The following is an 11,412-nucleotide window of genomic DNA, read 5'->3' on the forward strand; positions in this document are numbered from 1 at the left end:
AGGAGGTCCTGTATCACCCTTCTTCTTTGAAAGTGATCTTTACAGACTACACTTTGAACCCCAATTCACAAATCTCAGTACGCCTAGATTCACTGACCTCAGCCTATCCAGAAACAAACTTCTGTTCTTTCTAATGACAATGCACAAAACCTTTGCTAAAAGTTTTAGCACTCCTGCCAGCGTTAAAATTGGGCACTGCCAGGAGTTACCCTAAAAATATGCTTTAAAGTTTCTTAATGAAAAATATGGTGTGGTAGAAAAATAACTTTTCAGTAAGCTCAGTTTTAAAATGTTCTCCTTTCATGCCTCCTATTTCGTGACAGATTTCAGTACTATCATTAGGGTTTCATCAATTAACAATATATTTCTGGCTGTCATTGTGGTAAGCAGACACAGATGTACGTGTTTGAGGAAATAGCAATGAAAATAGTTTCAGAAACTAGCATTTTGATGCCTTAACTGCAGGTTTACTCAATTTACAACAGTGGTATCCAGCTGCCAGGTAAACTTTTAGGACATAGTAAAAGTAGAACATTCTAGCTGCTTTCCATTTCATAAAGCAGGTTATTTGCACATTTAATTAGCAACCAGATCTTTATTTGTAGTTGTTTATCACATTATGAAAGGTTTACATGCAGAATTCCAGCTTCTCTTTGTGATCCTTATATCCTTGGATGCAATTGTTCTCAAGCACTGGGAAAGAATTAAATTTTGTCCTAATCTAAAAAGATTTGTAATGATATTGTGGTTTACATCTGCCTCTGCTAGGACATGACAGAAACCATCTGCTTCCGGGTACTTCCTTTGCATCTGCAGTGTTTCAGATGTGCAGGTGCACAGCATAGCTGCTCACTGCAGGAGTTCCAGCATTCGTTCCAGCTCACACAAACGCACAAACTGGCACACGACAGCACAACGAAACAAGCAGAGCTCCCCAATTCAGACCTTATGGGAACATCTGGCTTTGAATATATTCACAGGCAAAATGATGTGAGCAGAGCCCCTCACCTTGCAGAGTTGTTAACAGCTCCAGAAGCTACCTGGAGAAAGTGGTGTGTTCCCTGTTCATGCTGCAGGTTGTAGAGGCACACACTGAGCAGCCGAACACCTCAGCAAGGGCTTGTTTTGTGTGGCACTGCAGGCCTTCAGCTGCATCCCAGGTCCCTACCAGGCTTTTAGTGCACATCAGCAAAGACAGGGAGAGCTGCTCCAACACAGTGATCTGTGCACTCAGCTGCTCTCTGCTTTTCCAAATCACACAGGGTGGCTACTGGAGAAGGATCAAAGCAGTCACTGTGGCAACAGCAGAATCTCAGCAGCACAGTCAGTAAATGAGAACCTGATTGCTCTCTCCAGCTACCTGAAGGTTGCAGTCAGGTGGGGGGAGGTTTCCTTTCCTCAGTAACAAGTGACAGGACAAGAGGAAATGGCCTCAAGTTGTGCTAGACAAGGTTTAGCTCAGAGATAAGGAAAAGTTTGTTAACCAAGAGTGTTGTAAAGGATTGGAACAGGCTGCCCAGGGAAGTGGTGGAGTCACCATTCCTGGAAAGGTTTAAGGCATGCAGATGTGGCACTGAGGAACATGGGCTGGTGGTGGGCTTGGCAGTGCTGGGGCAATGGTTGGACTCAATTATCTTAGAGGTCATTTCCTACCTAAATGATTCAATGGATCATTTGAGCCCTGACCTCAACACCCCTGCAGCAACTTCCATGGATAACCAAAGTACAGGAAAGCACAGCAACTGATTCGCTCTGTTGAGATTTTTTCTTGCAAAATTTTATTCCATGCTTACAGAAGGATAAAGGATGAGTGTCCTTGTTCTGAGTACAGAGGATCTCTCCCTCTATAGGCTACAATGGGTTACAAGACACATGTGGTGAATCCCAAGGCAGAATAAATCACTGTAGTTCTGTGGGAACCAAGAAAATTAAAAAATGCATGTGCTCTAAATCTGTGGTACATGAGACATCTGAAGAAATGTTTTTAAAAAAAAGGAGTGGAGGGGCAAAGTATTCTTTCACTCTTACCAAACTCAACATTTCAAAAGAGTGATCAATACACTATGATCAAGACAATATAATTACCTTGTGAAGCAGTGCTGCTGAGAACATAAAGATAGTATAAAATGTATAAAACCTGCTAAAATTATGATTGCTTGAAACAACAGTAGGATTTCAGGCTGGTGATGTAAAATGTCAGAAGTTTTGATGTAAATAAAAATTAACACTGTGTAAAAGCCAACTCCAAAACTGATGAGACACTGACATGTTTAAGAAAATGAAGCCTAAAGCAAAAATCACCATTTAATTCTGTATATTTATGTAACCTATTTGTTTTCTAAATTCTAAAAGGATTACTCCAAACATTAAGTGCTCGTGAGTTTCAATGTCCTTTTGAGCAGCAGAATAACCAGTCACATGATCCTATTTTTGGTCATTCATGTGATTTATGATTCTAAGCTTGTGCTCTCAACGTATGACACTGCCATTCACACTACCCAGAGCTGAGAGCACTTCACAGTGCTACACTGGTGTTGATAGCTTTATTAAAGAAGCACTACACTGTTTGGCTAATTTTAATAAAAAGGTGAAGGCCAACTTTTTACCATTGAAGTACGTGCTTATTTTTTTATGGGGGCTAGAGGAGCAGAGAAATAAAGGTTTTGATTAAGAAGCCATTAGGATTAAAAAAAACCAACCAAACAAAAACACAACAGCTATATTTATTTTTTAAAGTTTTTTTTTTCAATTGCTAGTAAGAGAAAGGGAAATTAGAAAGAAAGTCTAAAAGGCTAGCTAAAAGGAAGAGAACACAGAAAGTTTAGTATAAATATTAACAAGTCTTCTGAATAGTCTGAGAGGAAGATTGAAGTTTTTGTGATGAAGGCATTGAGAGATAGGCAGAAAGATAAAGGTACTATAAAGCTAAAACATTGAAGCAGCTTGCTTAAAGGCTTGTCTTCTAAACTAATGCTAACTACCTTATGCTTGTAGCTACAGAATCTCAGTAGAGAAACTAGTTAGACATTCTGTAATCAATTAATGAATTATAATATATAATTAAGCATATAAGATACACAAAAAATCTGATACTTAATATAATGACAAAATTTGCCTTAAATAATATCCTAACCATAGAAGCAACAGGTTGGAGAAAATCAGAAGTATATCCCTAGTTCCCTGCTTGCAAGGAATGGAACACTTAGGGTGAGATTTCTGATTGCCCCTGTGCCTGTAGTCCTCACAGGCAAAATATCCAAGTGTATATAACTCTGACTGGGAATTTTCTTGTGTTCCTGGAATTCTTAATTTTGTCTTTAGGTAAACTCACAAGACTTATGTAACTGTTCACCTAAAGTGTTTTTTTTTTCTTTTTTTTTCCTCCTCTATTTATTTGCCACAGTAGATAAAGCTGTAGGCAAGACCCAAAAAGGTTTCTCACTTCAGCTGTGCTAGAAACTCCCTCCTCAAGCTTTTTGCTCTGCTGTCCTGCTACAGGGAAACGAGTCCTGTAACAGCTTTGTAGCTTGACACTTCAAAAAGAAGTTATTTCAGGTAACATTGAAGTGTCTTTGGCAATGGTTATTTCTAAACTTTGATTTTGAAATCAATACTTCTGGTTTAACGTACTTCATCTTAATATGTTTGAAAAAATATGTAAAAGAAAAGGCTTATAGTTAACTTTCTTGGAATGTATGTGCCCTGTTAGCGTGTTCAAGAAATGTATTCCAAAGTGGCTTGATGCGTGTACCTGCGGTTACACTCGTCCTGCCTGGCATCCACCTTTGCCTTTAATAGGCGGGGATTCCCCTTGCTCTCCCCGCAAGCCCTCAGCTTTCAATGGAAGACCTGGTGATGCCACCGCTGGGTCAGACCAACTGAGCTGCCAGCCCACGGGTTCTGCCTGGGGAGAGGGAGGGAGTCAGAGAGCTTTGGCTAGCGAGCACCATCCCCAGTGCCGGTGTCAAACGCGCCCCCGTGATTTCCTAGAGCGAAGGCGGCATTCCCGCTGCTGGGCGCACTCCTCCGGAGGCACGGCCGGGGCGGCCAGAGCGGCTGCGTGAGCGCCTCGCCAAAACGCGCCGGAGCGCCAAGTTTCCCTTTCCCAGGGAAAACCCCCGCTCCTCCCGCCCCCCGGGGCCTGCCCCGCATCCCGGCCCGGCCTCCGCCGGAGCCTCCGGAGTAACCGCGCCCGGGATTGGCTTCTCCCGGCGCAGGGGCCATATTGGATGTGCCCAGCCCGCCGCACCCACCGCTTCGTCGGCTCCGCGCCGCCCGCCCCCGCCCCGCCAGGGCTGCCCCTCCCGCGGGGGCTGCGGCGGGAGGGCGAAGGTGTCTCGGGAAGGAAACTCGCACGCTCCCGGGTCCCCTCTCCGCCCCCCGCGCATCCCCGCCCCGCGCACGCCCCTTCCCGCGCCCCGTCCCCGCTCCGCCCGCCTCTTCCTCCCCTCACGCCGCTCCCTCCCTCCCTCCCGAGCCGAGCCGCCGTGTCAGCGCGCGGCGGCGGCCCCCACGCGGGCGGCCAATCAGCGCGGGGGTGACAAATATGCAAATGCGCCCCCCAGCCCGTCCCCGCGGGTTCGCTGGGGCCGCTGGGGTCGCGGCGCGGAGCGAGTGAAACTTCGCCCCCCGCCCTGCTCCCCCCCCCGCGCGGGGCCCCTCCCGCGCAGCGCCCGCGGGGAGGAGCGGGGAGAGGCGCGGGGACGGCGCCGAGCACCGCCCGCACCGCCCGCCGGCCTGCGACACCGCACGGTGAGTGCCGCCCTCGCCCGCCGGCTCCCGGGGAGGGGGGGGGACACGGGGGGAATCCCCGCGGGGGGGGAGGGGAAGCCGTCGCGCCCGCCCGCGGCCGCCCCGGCGCGGAGCTGTCACAGGCGTGGGGCATCGCCGCCTCCTGCCGGGCAGCGGCGGCGGCTCCGTAATGGCGAACCGGGCGGTGAGTACGTGCGGAGGGACGGGCAGGCCACGCTCCAGGTGCCGGAGACACCGGGCGGCCCCACCGGCCCTGCCCGCCCCTGCTGCCGCCGGGGTCGGCGCGACGCGGCCTGCTCGGCACCCGGGCTCTCCCCGCCGCCGCCCCCGCCCGCTTCCGCCCCTCGCCGACACCGCCGGGCGCGGGGCTCCGCGCCGGCCCCTCGCACCTCGCCGGCGGAGGTGGGAGGAGGAAGGGGGGCGGTGGCGAGGCGAGGCTTTTCCCGGGGGCGGCGCGGGTGGAGCGGGCAGGATGGAGGCGGCGGGGGCGCCCAGGGATGCGGGCCCCGCCACCCGCGGCCCCGCTACGGCGCTCAGGGGTGGCCGGGGGTGGGGGCGAAGTTTGAGGGGAGGAATGGGGCCTTCCCGGGGTCGCGAGGGTGGGGGAGAGCCTGAGCGTCCTGCCCTCTTACAGGTAAGAAGATGGCAGGGCGAAGGGAAGAGGGCTGGTCTCCTTAGGGAAGTCAGAGGAAAAGGCTGCATGTCCCTCTCCCCCACCGAGGAGGTGGCAGCGGGAGAACAGGGTTGGGTGGATGAAGGTAGGGGGGCAAAAATATCCCTGGCCACCTTGTGTCGTTTAGGAAGGAAGGGAGTGCGAGGCAGGGAAGGGATGCAGAGCCTCCCAGACAGAACAGTGGGCATGGCAGACCTGGTTTCTCACCACACTAGATAATAGAGGTGGGTAGAGGGCGGAATTAAAATAATTTCCCAGGGCAAGAGAAGCAGTAAGAAAGAGGAGCTGAGTTTGGCAGCCCATTGGCTTGGATTGACCACAGCATGATCCGAGGAGCGGGCGAAAGGAACATGACAGAGGAGGGTTGACGGTGGGTGAGGTGTGTCTGGGAGACATGGAGATGGGCACGCAGTCTGCTGTCCTCCTGGGCTGCAGGATTTCTGGGGTGAGGAGAGCTGCTGGTGCATGGCCACAGGTTCCTACTGCATGGGTGGAGACTTAGAAGGGGATTTGGCTGTCAAAGTGCAGGGTTAGAATTTACAGACTGGCGTTTTCCAGGAAGGGTCTGCAAGCTGACCTCCTCCGGGGATGACAAGGAGAGGATTTTGAGGCCAGCTCGGTACTGTTGGTAGATGGCACTGGGTGGATAGGAGGCATGCATCTTTATTCTAGTGAACTGGAGAAATTGTCACATTTCCCACTGAGGCTTAACACACCGAAAGGTTAAAACCTCTTCATTTCTTCTTTACACACAAATTTTTGTGAACAGGGATAAAAACCAGCTGGAAAGGATTCTGAATTCTCTCATTTTGACTGGATAACTTTGACAACACGCTGGTACACACACTTTTCAGTTTGTAAGAAATGGTTTCTGTCTTCACTGTTGTATCATAAGTGTCTTGAATCTCTAGCAGCTGAGAACTTCTTTCAATTATGAAAACCATTTAACTTCATCAGTGTGAGAAAATACAGCTCGGTCTCCCTCCATCATGTAGAAGAGAGCTGAACCCTTCAGGGTTACAATCCCTGCTCATGGGGGACAAATTAACAATGTGTGTGACAGGGTAGGGTTTCTAGTTTTCTTGTGTATTTTTTGAGACTTTTAAGAAGTAGCCTTAAAAAGTAACTCTCCTCTCTCAGGAGAACTAGGCTCCTCCTGAAAGCTCACTGCAACTGTTTTAAAACCTGGATCATTCGACACCATCAAGTTCCCAGTTGGCAGGTGTGAGGTAAAAATAATTATTTCACCTTGTTTTACATGGAATCATTTGTGTACAGTTATAAACGTGTTTATAATTCAAGGCAGAATATTAATATTCAGTCATATTTGAGCAAAATCTGGATTTTTATCCTGTCTCTGAATTTTAGTTTGTTGTTGCACAGATCAACTTTTTGTTAGTTTCACAAGGTAAATATTTTAAAATCAATAATTATTCCTATCTTAGACTTTGTGAACTGTTAAGGAAAGAGTAGAAATTAATAGCTTTTGTGTTTAATAGTTTCTACACAGCCTCAGCACCTTATACCTGTAAATAATTATGGCTTTTTCATTCTTCCCACATCTGTCAGATGAGGCTTCCAAAGTGCCATGGACTTCAATGCCCAGATTGTGTAAACCAAAGAGCAAAATTTAATATACATGCTTTTGAATGTTAACCAATTCAGGGATCAGTGTGCCAGGCCCTTTGCCTATACCTCACAGGCCCGTGGAGAAGTTGCTGGGAAGCAAGGTAGGATGTGAACTTAATGTATCAACAGCTCTGTGGTTAAGGGCCATTGTGGACACTCTTACCTTAAAGTAAATGGGAAGGAGTTTTTTTTCCTTTCCCTGTTAGTGAGTAAGCTGCATCAGTTTACTTTGCATTTAGAAGATAAGGGCAGGCACATAAGTAGTTACAGTGCATCTGTGCTGGTTTACTTTGTGCTAACTTGCTTATTTGTATTTAACCAGATTGTTCTATTTATACAACTCTATGCTGCTTTTCATGGTGAAACTCTACTAATTCATGTCACTCAGAGTAAGGCTATCATTTTTACTGGAAAAAGAAGTGGAATTTGAATTCCACTCCTCAAGAATTTTGAGGAGTCTCAGCAACTTCTTATTTCACATGAGCTTCTCCTGCTAAATGGTCCTGAAGATTAGTCCAAGAATTCAGTTATGCTCAAATGTTGATGAAAGCAAGAGTATGGTTTTTAAAAAGTATTCTTAGTGGTGTTGTCTAAAAGATGTATGACATGAACCATTACTGAGAGACTACAGAGACCCCAAACCAGACAATTTTAATTTGATTGCTTTTATGAGTGAGATAAGTTAATGATGCAGGCAGATTAAACCCAAAAGATTGACCTGCTGCTTTAAAATAGTCTTTTTTTGAAACTGACGAACCAAGTTCTCACTTGGTTTGTAGGTTAGTTTCAAGGGTTCTTTTTTAATGTATTTTACAATAAAAATATTCTCTATATTTCTGGTATATGTATCCTTCAGACACTTTAAAAGTACAGGTAAGCTGGACAATTATATATTTTATGGGTTCAGATTCCTTACAGTGCATTTTTCTTCTTCTGTATCAGTCTTGTCGACTGAAGTGCCCAAAGTAATTTTCATGCAATGTAGAATGGAGTCAAATGGCTTATCCTATTCATCACTGGATTGCAGTATATTCTCTTTGTTTCCACCATTATATATGAACTGAATTCTCGGTAATGCTTGGTACTTGTGTTTATAAATCATCCAGCTTGAAACATATCTGTGTTTAACCAAGGTCTGGTAGCCCATCACACCTAGATTCTTTCCTAACCCTAATTTTATCAATACTTTGTATTCTTCCATCGACCTATCTAGAGTTGTCCTTTTAATGGTCTTGGCTCTATCAAACTATGGAGCTGTGAGCTTAATGAAGATTTTGAAATCTCACACTTACTTGGGCTCCCCTTCTATTTCCCAGTACTCTTCCTGTAGTCAGAAGTGGAGCCTCAGGAAAGTGGGGTATCCGAGTACACGGGAATGGGTGATGGAGAAACCAGCTGTTTATTTAATCAAACCTTCAAGAATTGATAGTTAACATGATTATATTGTTGAAGTATTCTTTTTCTCCTTCAGCAAAAGAAATTGTCCTGCTAAAAAATGATTATTTTGCTGATGAAACAGCAACTGAAAAGTATTTGCAGCTTTTGCTTTGGCTAAAGGAGCAGCAAGATTCCCATATTTAATCTGATCAGTTCATAAATGTGAGAGTGAGCTGAACATACAACTTTCTTATTTACAGTAGTGCAGAGAGGAGAGATCGCTTTTAAGCAGTATTTTTTTCCTACAGGTGTTACAAGAGAAAAGCATAATGTGGTTTACAGTGACTGTTTTTGAGTAACTGCAGTGTTGAAAACTTGCAGAAGACCAATTCTAAATATTTTTAACAGTGTGGGTAATGAAGATTTGTCTTGACTTCAGAAACACAAGGACCTTAGGAGTACTTTCAGAATGTGTATGTAATAGAATTCAGACGTATAATCTGCTACCTGTTAGAGTGAGCTCTAGTGATGGAGTAAAAGAATACTTTTGGAAGCACCTTGGATCCAAGTTCCACTTTCAGTGCTGACTTTACATTATGTTCACTTTCTAAGCTGTGAGAAAAAATGTTACAAGGTAGGAAGCATTTTTTTAAAAGTCCGAATTCAGCAGAAATTCATTGGTAAGATATGGCATCTGTCAGTGAGCAGATGTGTTGTAATGTTCAACTTCATTCGTGCAGATTATCCAGGTGCTGCCAATTATTAATGTCTTTAGGCTGGCAGTGTACATGCATCTTTCTCTTTGTAAGTGATATATTTTTGTTTTGGTCTTAAAGAGTTAGAATTTGCAGGAAGATGGAAAAATGTTCCAATCCTTTTTCTGGAGACAAATAGTAATTTTGACTTTGTTCTTTATCTGAGTCATATTAGAAAATGTAACTCTGGTTACCAAATTGTTTCCATCTGCAGTGTTTTCTTGGGCACTTTCCTTGTACCGTGTGAGCAGTATTAAAAGGTTTGTTCACTCTTTTATTCTGGTCACTAAAATTCAGAAATTCCTCCAAAATCTGTTCTGTAAATGGCTTTTGAAGAGAAATGGTTTTATTATATTTGATACTTAACACCCTAGTGAAGAAACTTTCAAACTTCAGAAGGACTTCATTTGTGTAATGCCATGAAAGTCTGCCCATCTGATATGTTATCAGAAATCTGACAATTCAATACAATAAATCTGTGTTTTCAATTACCCTGTAGTAAAGCTACTGTAGTTATGGCTTCCACCTACATGAAAACTAGTGTTAGACAGGTAAGACAGCGGGCTTGAGTCCTTGTAATATGATGTTGTTCGTTTCAGCATGTAGTTCTTTAAAGTATTTTTGTTGTTTTTCAAAAGCTAAACCTAAATTTAGGTTTAAGAGACCGGTTTTTAGATAAGTTTGTAAGAATTAATTCATAAATACTCTTGATAAAGAGATGTGCATTGTCCCATTTAACTGGGGAAGTTTTCTTAAAGTCCATTTTGACTGTCAGACTCTTGTGACACAGTATTGATGTCACAGTAAAAGCTGTCTGGACTGTTGGAAGTGAATTCAGGAACATGTCCTGACTATGCTGGAAACCATGAGACAAGATGAGAAATGATGTTTTGCTTGAGTTACTAGTTTTAATTGATTTCCTAATTTAAGAACAGTGTACTTAACAAATTGTGAACACAAGAGTGTCTTGCTTAACATGTATCTGGGAGGAACTCTTTAAGGAAACTTTCATATCAAATCTCCTTAGAAATACTTTAAAAAAAAAACCCAAACAAAAAAACAAAACAACAGAAAACTTGTATGTAACCTCCCTCTGCATGGGGCAGACCTGTGATACAGATGAAACTCCTTACACCAGTAAATGGAGGATGTCTGAACCTAATATGTTTAGTAAAGTACTGGCATATCCTAATCTGGCAGTGTCAAGACTTGAAATAGTGTTTTTTTTTTTCCCAATGCAGATTTCTGACAATGTCAATCCTTCACAGCTGTCTGTACTCATCAGTCAGGATCCATAGGCATCTATAAAACAGGCACAAGCCTTTGCATTGTTCTAGTTGGCACTTCCAGGTTATAAACTTGCACTAGTTCACAGAGATGCTTATCAGGGTAGAACATGAGAATTATTGGAAGATACTGTATTATCAGATTGTGAATTGAAAGAGGGCTGTGCTCTGAAGTCTTCTATCTCTTATGTTTTGTAATGAAATCTTGGTTTAGGCCACATGTGAAAATAATAAGGTTTTTTTCTGATTTTTAATGCAAATGTTTCTTTAAATCTTGAAATGGCCTAAATGTTCCTGAGGAAAAATACTAGAATTCAGAAGCCTATTTTGTATGTCTGACTTCAGGTGTAACGCTGAAATTGATAACAAAACAATGGAAAGCCTATAATGTTTACATCTGAAATCTCAGCGGCACCAGAGGATTTTCTTTTTCAACTTACAAAGAAGTTTGTGTAATTTGCTGGTGATCAGAAGCAAACTATAAATACATTACACTGAGTATGTTACTCTCTTTTGACAACTAAACTTCCAAAAGAGACATTTGTATTTTGTACAGATACACTAAAAGGAAAAAAAAAGTTGGGTGTAGTGGAATTCAAACCTGAAGAACAAAACATGGCAAGTTTTTGTTATTGGTATTAGAAAGAAAGTGACTAGAAGGAAATCACTGTAGTCCTGAAATTTATGAAAATCTCCACAGGTACACTTCGGAAAAACAAAATTGCAATATAGTATGAGCAGTACTGGCTACTAATATGCTGGTGGCCAAACACATTAACTTCTTAACAGCTATTTTCACTAAAATAAACTGACTTGTGGATAAACTTTGTTCTTTGCAGTAAAGTATTCCAAATTCCTGGTATCTTTCTAGATTTCTAGCAGCAGATTAACATGTTGTCATTCTCTGTATTATTATTGTCCCTTTATTGGAATTAATGTC

At 43.7% G+C, this 11,412-nt stretch overlaps 1 long non-coding RNA gene across 2 annotated transcripts; it reads right to left on the reverse strand.

Annotated features, from left to right (window-relative positions):
• Window positions 1–1,755: 1,755 nt before the first annotated feature.
• On the reverse strand, window positions 1,756–4,408 carry LOC128793643 (uncharacterized). Of its 2 annotated transcripts, XR_008432847.1 has the most exons (3): window positions 4,254–4,408; window positions 3,752–3,904; window positions 1,756–1,910 (listed from the first exon to the last, which is right to left on the reverse strand). It is a non-coding gene; the product is annotated as an uncharacterized LOC128793643 (long non-coding RNA). The 2 variants fall into 2 exon arrangements; XR_008432846.1 differs by having other exon boundaries at window positions 3,752–4,408.
• Window positions 4,409–11,412: the final 7,004 nt, after the last annotated feature.

Source organism: Vidua chalybeata, chromosome 11, assembly GCF_026979565.1.
Source record: "Vidua chalybeata isolate OUT-0048 chromosome 11, bVidCha1 merged haplotype, whole genome shotgun sequence".
Taxonomy (NCBI): domain Eukaryota; kingdom Metazoa; phylum Chordata; class Aves; order Passeriformes; family Viduidae; genus Vidua; species Vidua chalybeata.